At 34.6% G+C, this 8,061-nt stretch overlaps 1 pseudogene; it reads right to left on the reverse strand.

Moving 5' to 3' along the window:
• Positions 1-2,250, reverse strand: part of LOC107722935 (voltage-dependent calcium channel gamma-3 subunit-like) — a 5,452-nt pseudogene extending 3,202 nt beyond the window's left edge.
• Positions 2,251-8,061: the final 5,811 nt, after the last annotated feature.

Raw genomic sequence — 8,061 nt, forward strand, 5'->3', positions numbered from 1 at the left:
ATTTTACTTATTATTTTATTTTTGTTGTTTTACTGGATTCCTACACATTTTTCATTTCAAAATTCCATACTCACCACTCTGTAGATTTTTCAGTCCGTATTCCACATAAATGGTTAATACAGCATTATTTGCAACGTTAGATTTAGTATATAATACGGTCATCTCAATATTTTTTTATTGGTTTTCTTTAAGCGATAGCATTACATGACAAGAACCTGCGTATATTCACCTGATGCAGTTTGATTTACAAAACCGAATGGCGGCAATAGTTTGCAAACACAAATATTTTCCAAATATTCTTTTACTGTTTTTTTTTCATACTCAAATACTCAATGACTCAATTACTCAAATGAAATTCAGTACTTTTACACACTTTTCCAAAATGCGTAGAAACGGTGACAATAACTCTAGTAACTATGGGATTCAATTGGAAACTATGGAGTTCGCAAGTGCTGCTTTTCACTAAGTTTTTTTTATTGTGTGTGTTTGACCTTTAACTGAATGTGAAACATTTGTAGATACTCACGCAGTAGATATTCTGCAGCATTTTGTTCATAATCTGCATCCTCTGGAAAATGATCAATGTTCTTACAAACCCCTTTAAATATGCCTGTAAGAAACACCAGACATATTCACAATCACACATGCCTCAGTTAATGGCCAATGCCATTTTCCACATGATTGGACTAATGCTATCAAATCATTAACAATATCAATATTCTCCCATCTAATTAGACACTCTCAAAACACAGACAGGCAAACACTATTTCTCTTTTAACTGGGCAACACATTTTCTCTTTCTCTCAGTGTCATTCCACATATCAAACATCATGAGCCACAGTAACTACCGGTATTATTAGAGATCTAAAGCAAAATATACAAGCTAATTAAAGTGGGGTTCCATTGCTTTCTTTTGTTGTTGTTGTATAGTCACTGCATGGGCATGTGTGTGTGTGTGTGTGTGTGAAGTAGATGCCACATGCATGTACATGCATCTGCATGTTTAATAGCTGTATTTCTGTTGATGTATCTTTTTGTGTGCATAATTGATGTTATAGAGAACACCAATAGTAGAGAAAGTTTATGGTCTGTGTCAAACAGCTTTCATAAGTCTACTACTACCCTAAATATCTCACACACACTCCTGCATTCACACACGTAAAGTGAACGCTGCCACTTTGATGCCCTTTTAACAGAGTGAACGCTTCATTACACTTTCCATTAAAAGAATTGACTTTGAACTGATATAGGTCAGAGAGTAGGAGAGGGTGTGACAGATGGGTCGAAACTAAAGGAACGTGTATTGTGCGAGAAAGTAAAAATAATTCAATCAATAATCAGATAAATAAATCATCCCACAGGGTTTGATTCGGCTCCAACTTATAAACATTTATAGTCATCTGACCCACAAGCATTACAAAAAAGTGGTGTGTGGTAATGACAGTGATAGTAAGATGTAACATATATACTATTAGAGTGAATGTTTACTATATTCATGAGTAATCCAAGGTACTTTAAAGATAGCATGATACATGTAAAAAAACAAAAAAAAAACATGGTAAAACTATTGTACAATGAAAAAAATAGCAAGGCAATTTTTGGTACTTTTTTGTAAACTGTAAAAAGTGGTAACCTGCAATAGCTATTTTTTTTTTACCTAATTTAACCCATAGAAAATAGTTTTCTTAGAATAAATTAATGTATTTAGGTTGATTTGGTAATGTTATACTATTTTTGAAGTTAATTGAAATGTTTAGGTTTACATTACCATTTTTAGTGTGCAAGTATGTAGGCCATAATTTAATTATTCCAGTAACATTAAATCTCAACTAAATACATGTGGGAAGGACATTTCAGAACATTTCTGTCATTTATTTCATTCATTCATTAAAATGACAATCAATTTACCACAGTTTTATTGCAACAATAACTTATACCACAGGTATATTGCAACAGCAATAGCTAACTTACTTGCAATCATAAAATAAAAATCATAATAAAATCATAATTTGAGCTATAAAAAAAATACCTTCCATGCAGCACTGTCTCCAGAGCCCCGAGTGCGTAAGTACCTCTTCATTCTTTCGGTTGGTGTCATTGTCATTCACGCTTTTGGTCCTGCAGACTCCACGCGAGTACAACCAGTAGTCGGTGCCCACCGCGATGGTCATCAGGCTGAAGGCTGCGAAAGCCCCCGCCGTGGTGAGGAGCATCTGCACTCCACGGTTACACACCTTCATCCTGCTCCCGGCTCTCTGGCATCAGTGTACAATCAGGGCCACGAGCGGCTTATACACATGGAAATTCATTGGTGTTGATGAACTCTCACATGTCTGCGACCTTGTCAGTGAAGTTTGCGAGAAGTTTTGACGCGCGTTCCTCATGCCGCCGTGCGCTTTTGTAAAGTAAGAGAGATTGGGGTCTATCTCCTTCATGAAGGTAAATCCTCATTTTAACGCTCCAAACTTACCTTATACATCAAAAATCAACTCCAAGCAAAACTTTCTCCCAAAAGTCATTGCGGTGAATTCAGGTTTTCTCGGTATTCCTTCTGATAAGACCAGTATGCCCATGACTGATCTGTGTGCATTCCCATGGATCATGGTGAGGTGGTTTTGACTGAGTCTCTGATGGGTCTCTGCTCCTCATTGTGGATGTAAAGCACCGCCTCTCACTTTGCGCTCGATAGTGTCGTGATCAGCACAGATAAACTTACGCAATGCAACATTTGGGTTAAATAAACAAATTTATATAACATTTAAAGGTCGTTTACAATCACTTTGTTATAGCAACGCGATTAATTTGAGCGCATATTGAGAGAAAACGTAGCAGGGAACAGGGAACTGTTTGTATCCCAATGACTTACTGCAATGACTGATACATTATATTTAACAGGTTAAACCACAGGTACTATATATTTATATATTTAATTCTGCAGTGTGTAAGGCATAACTATTAATTCTATTTTTAAGCATTTTCACAAATCAGCATCACATATACATATTTAAATGAGTTTTTATTAAAATTAATATTAAAATATCATCCTTTCCACTTTGTAGTTGTTTTCCCACTAAAATCGGAATCAGAAATTACAAAAACATATTTGCAATACTAGTATGAATATTAGGGGAGATGTTAATAAAGGCCTTCTGTAAGAAAAATTTGCATATTTAAAACTTTATAAACCGTAATCTCTATCTTCCGCTAACTGTCATACGCGGTGCGTGTTCACGATTCCCAGAGCCGTGTGGAGTACTTTTTTTTAATGATGGATGGATGCACTTTATTTAGCTTCAAAATCTCGACCACCATTCACAGCAATTATTGCATTCGTCTAAAAGAAGAAAGTCATATACACCTAGGATGGCTTGAGGGTGAGTAAGTTTCATTTTTGGGTGAAATATCCCTTTAAGCCAGTGGTCGCCAACCCGTCGATCGCGGTAGATCTTTATCACTGTCCCAGTAGATCCCGAAAAAAACAGTAAAATAAGTACAAAAATGCATTACATTTCTGGGGTTATATTAATGTATCACTGAAGGGAACTGTCTTGAGAAAAGTTTCGATGGCAATGGCATTTTATGCGATTTTTACAGGGGAACCCCCCTCGAAACGCAATTGGACTAGTTTTATTGAGAAAACCTGGCAACCCTGTTCATAGGCGCCACCTGCTGTCAGAGAGTGCGTCTCATTCAAGAAAAGAAAATCTGAATTCTGAATCCGCTATGATCGGAGCATCACTAATTAAAATACTAAGTAAAAGGCCTCAAATTTGAAGTACAATCTGGGATGTCTTTTTCTATCAATTCTTCAATAGGTAGATCTTGTCTTTCATAAAGGCCGAGGTCAGGGATCTTGGGCCTAAAAAGGTTGGTGACCACTGCTTTAAGCAGTAACCTTTTAAATAGAAAAACATCCTGAAATTGTTCAGGTACACATTTCTTAGTTTTCTTGCGAATGAGCCAGTTACCTTATGGACTCATAACCTTACAACCTCATAACACAAACTTACAAAAATTATGAACACACAGTTTGGCATTTGAAAAAGCTTTAATAATACACATAGCATAAATAAATAACATGCAAAATATCTCTGCAATCACCAGCGATAGCCCTCCCCATAGCCAACCACTGCTGCTGTCTGGATGTTAATGTCTATGTGTCGTTGTTGACATGCATCTGTCTTGCATAGTATAAAACATGTTTTGGGGGGGATTGATTCTTGTACAGGAAGCCTTTTAAAGCCATCATAAAAAAACTATCAATCATCATTAAAATATGATATATTAAAACATGAAACTAAAATATTGACAGGGCCAGGGGTTTACAATAGTGCATGTTTGGTTGAGATGTGACAATTGCCTTGGTCGTGTAAAGGCCACATTATTCATTTACAGTTACGCACATGCCGAAGAGATTTAATAGTTCAGGACAGGAATGCTAATAAAGCTGTCAGCTACACGTTTTCATAAAACGTCCAGTTAAAGCAATTGTATGTAGTTTTGTCTATTTTTGCGACTTTGGAGCTCAGTTAAGTGAGCGGAATTCACTGTCGTGAACATACCACTGTTGTAATTACACAAGCATTTGTTGCTGCCGCAAAGCAATCCGCCCTTTTTGCGGAATTTCATACCCATTCATCAAGCTTACATCGTCCTCAAACGATTGAGGGGAAAATGGAAAAGAAACAGAAGCCATTTGCTTTATTATAAGTCAGATTGATTTTTGAAACTGATGTTTCAAGGTAAAAAATTACATACAGTTGTTTTAAAATAACAGCTTTTCTATCCTTCTTTCCGGCGTTCACGTCTTTATAGTTCAGGCTACAGGTCTTTTACAAACATTTTCCTCCATATACACTATACAATAAACATTATACAATATATTTATACATTATCCCCATTTTTCCAGTTATCACCTCAGGAAAAGCAGATACGTTTCACCGTTTACATGATCACACAATGTGTTTTCATTTGGAAGACTAGAATATTTCTATTTAATATATCTAATTACAAAATAAAACATAAACGAAATGTTCACACACCATAACCCTTATTAAGATCTATGCTACAACAGATCCAACCATTACTGAAACACTTGGTTAATAAGTTAACACAGAGTTTAAGAGCAAGGGCTCTACCAGGCATGCATAGGGTAGACTAAAACTCCTTGTGGAGCCTGTTTAACACAGACACATGGCACATTACGAGCTCCCCAAACACTGCAGATTCCCCCACAAAAATATATGGCACATTAGGGTTTCAGTTGGTGGTTATAGTTCTTCAGCTCATAAAGTATGAATCACATTCTCTGCAGCCAGTGAAATGCAACCCCTGATGCCAATTCAATAAACAGCACTAACGCACTTTGTCAAGGATTGCAACCGCATGCACCCGTCATCTGTTCATGAATACAATGAAAAGAAATGCTGAAACTTAATTCTTGAAACATAGTAAAGGTTGAAAGTGCATTATAACTTTTTCCAGTCAGTATTTGTAATTCTCATCATTTTGCAAATCAGGAGTCTGCATTATCATACGGTTGCACTTTTCTGTGCCCTTAAAGACCTGTGTCTCCTAATTCATTATCCATTTTTTCATGAGCATATTTTCATCTATTTATTTAATGTTATTTGATGCTACAGTCACTGCTTTTGAATTTAATTGTCATGCTTGCAGAAGGTTTCTTTCTTAGACTCTGTTTTTAACCATAAAATGGGCATTATGCAAACTTCTCTGTAAAAATCCAGTTCCGCCACATAAGGGAAAAAATTGTTTAATAAATCATAATTATGACATGAAAAGTCAAAATTTACATAGTAAGTCATTGTCATAAAAAGTAAAAACTGAGACATAAAAAAGTCATAATTATGAGGAAAAAGTCAAAATTACGACATAGCTCAAAATTCTGAGTCGCCAATGACAAAAAGTCAAAATTGTAAGATTAAATGCATGAAAAGTCCTAATTATTATGTAAAAAGTTGAAAATATGACATAAAAAGTCCTAATTATGACAAATATTACTTTGACTTTTTAGGTCATAATTATGACTTATGTCATAATTACTTCTTTTATCTCATAAGTATGACTTAGTATGTCATAACAACAAGAGCACAGAATTCCCAGGAAAAACTCTTTAAAATCAATGTGATGCTTTCACAAATAAGCTCATTAATTGATTTAAGACTATATAAGATCTGCAATACCTAATACACTTAATAAACCAAAAGGATATGTAAAACAAAGGCAAACAATCAACATATTTCTGGGACTACTAAAGTGAACTGTTTTCACATAAAAATGTTGATTTTCAAAGCTTTTTCTATGTGCTTTTGAGTTGCATGTAAATTCTAAATCAAGCCTGATGGCCTATGTATTTCCTTCAAGCTATCATAAATAATGCATTTTTAAGAGCCTCTCATGAACAGAAGCCATTATGCTGGGAGAAAACTAAATGCCATATGGATGTCGTTATTTGACTGTTTTGCTGTAATGCTAATGCAAGCTTGTGCTGAAATCTCAGACCAAGCTGAAAGATATCAACCATTTATATGAACATCTAGCAATATTTTCTTGAGGATCTACCACTTACTCATGCACAGCAACTTGACTTTTGAATTGATAAAAAAAAAAAAGCTTTACTAATTTAAACCAGATTTTAACTTAAAAGGTTGCATTAAGCTTAATTAGCTCTGGAAAAAGCCATTAGTGCTGCATGTTGTCAGGCTAATTCTTTTGGAAACGAGGGGCTGCAGGAAAAAGCTGACTGAATATATGGAGAGAATGTGTAAAAGAAAGAGGTAGGATAATTCTCATGGAGATGAAAAGACAAGACATTCTCATGGAGACTATGAATACACTCTTTTATAACCGTTCTCTCTCCTCTGTCGATTTCAATTCAGAGTTTCTGAGGTTGAGGTTGTGACTGAGTATAATCCTGGTTTGGTTCAGTATGATCCTGCTGGGTTTGCGCCTTTTTAAGTGAAGAGAGAGGACAATCAAGATGCACAGGGTCAAAATAAAGCTTTCTGGGTAATAAGACCGCCTCCTGCTCTCACACCTGAATGGAGCAATCGTTTGGAGTTTGCTGTTAAACCTGAATGACAAACTCAGGGTTGGTGTAGGAGAAGCCTTGGAATTCATTTTGGTCCAGGTTCATAATGAAGAGTTTATCCGTTGGTGTCAGCTCAACCGCCATCTTGGTGAACTCCTTGTCGAAATTACCTGTGTCCCGTTGATTTTTCTGAAAGAAAAAAACAGAGAAAGAGAGTTATGAATGCGAGGTTATGACTAGTAACCTGAACGCAAGGTGTTAAAGGTCAAAGATCAAGTTTCTTACCCATTTACAAATTTTGAAAATAATGTGTTTGACCATTTCGATAACAATATAATACAGAAAGGCTCTGTACGTTAACATTAGTTCATTTCTACCCATATACTACTGTTCAAAAAATTGGGGTTGGTAAGAATAAAAAATAAAAAAAAGATTTTTGATCAAAAATACAGTAAAAAGTAATATTTTGAAATAATATTACAGGTAAAAATAACTTTTCTATTTGAATATGTATTAAAATGTAATTTATTCATGTAACTGCAAAGCTGAATTTTCAGCAGCCATTACTCCAGTCTTCAGTGTCACACGACATTGTGCTGCTTAATATTGTTCAGGATTCTTTGATGAATAGAAAGTTCAAAAGAACAGCATTTCTTTGCAAGAAAATGCCTTTACGGTCACTTTTGATCAATATAATGCATCACTGCTAAATAAAAGTATTTATTAAAAAAAAAAAAATCTTACCAAACCTAAAGTTTTGAATGATACTGGTAGTGTACATCTTAACATTAATTTGTGTAAATTAACATTAGTGAATTATTGTATTATGAAAAAACAATGAATATTTATAAATACACGTTAGTCAATGTTGTATTAAGATGATTTTTAATTCATTTTTGTACAATATTATACTGTACAAAAATATTAAGTGTTTTACTTTTTTCTGTCTCTATGATATAATTTTTAATCTACAAAATTGCTTTTTTTTTTTTTTTTTTTTTTAAAAAAAA

This window comes from Sinocyclocheilus rhinocerous, unplaced genomic scaffold (genome assembly GCF_001515625.1).
Source record: "Sinocyclocheilus rhinocerous isolate Xijiao unplaced genomic scaffold, SAMN03320098_v1.1 scaffold3, whole genome shotgun sequence".
Taxonomy (NCBI): domain Eukaryota; kingdom Metazoa; phylum Chordata; class Actinopteri; order Cypriniformes; family Cyprinidae; genus Sinocyclocheilus; species Sinocyclocheilus rhinocerous.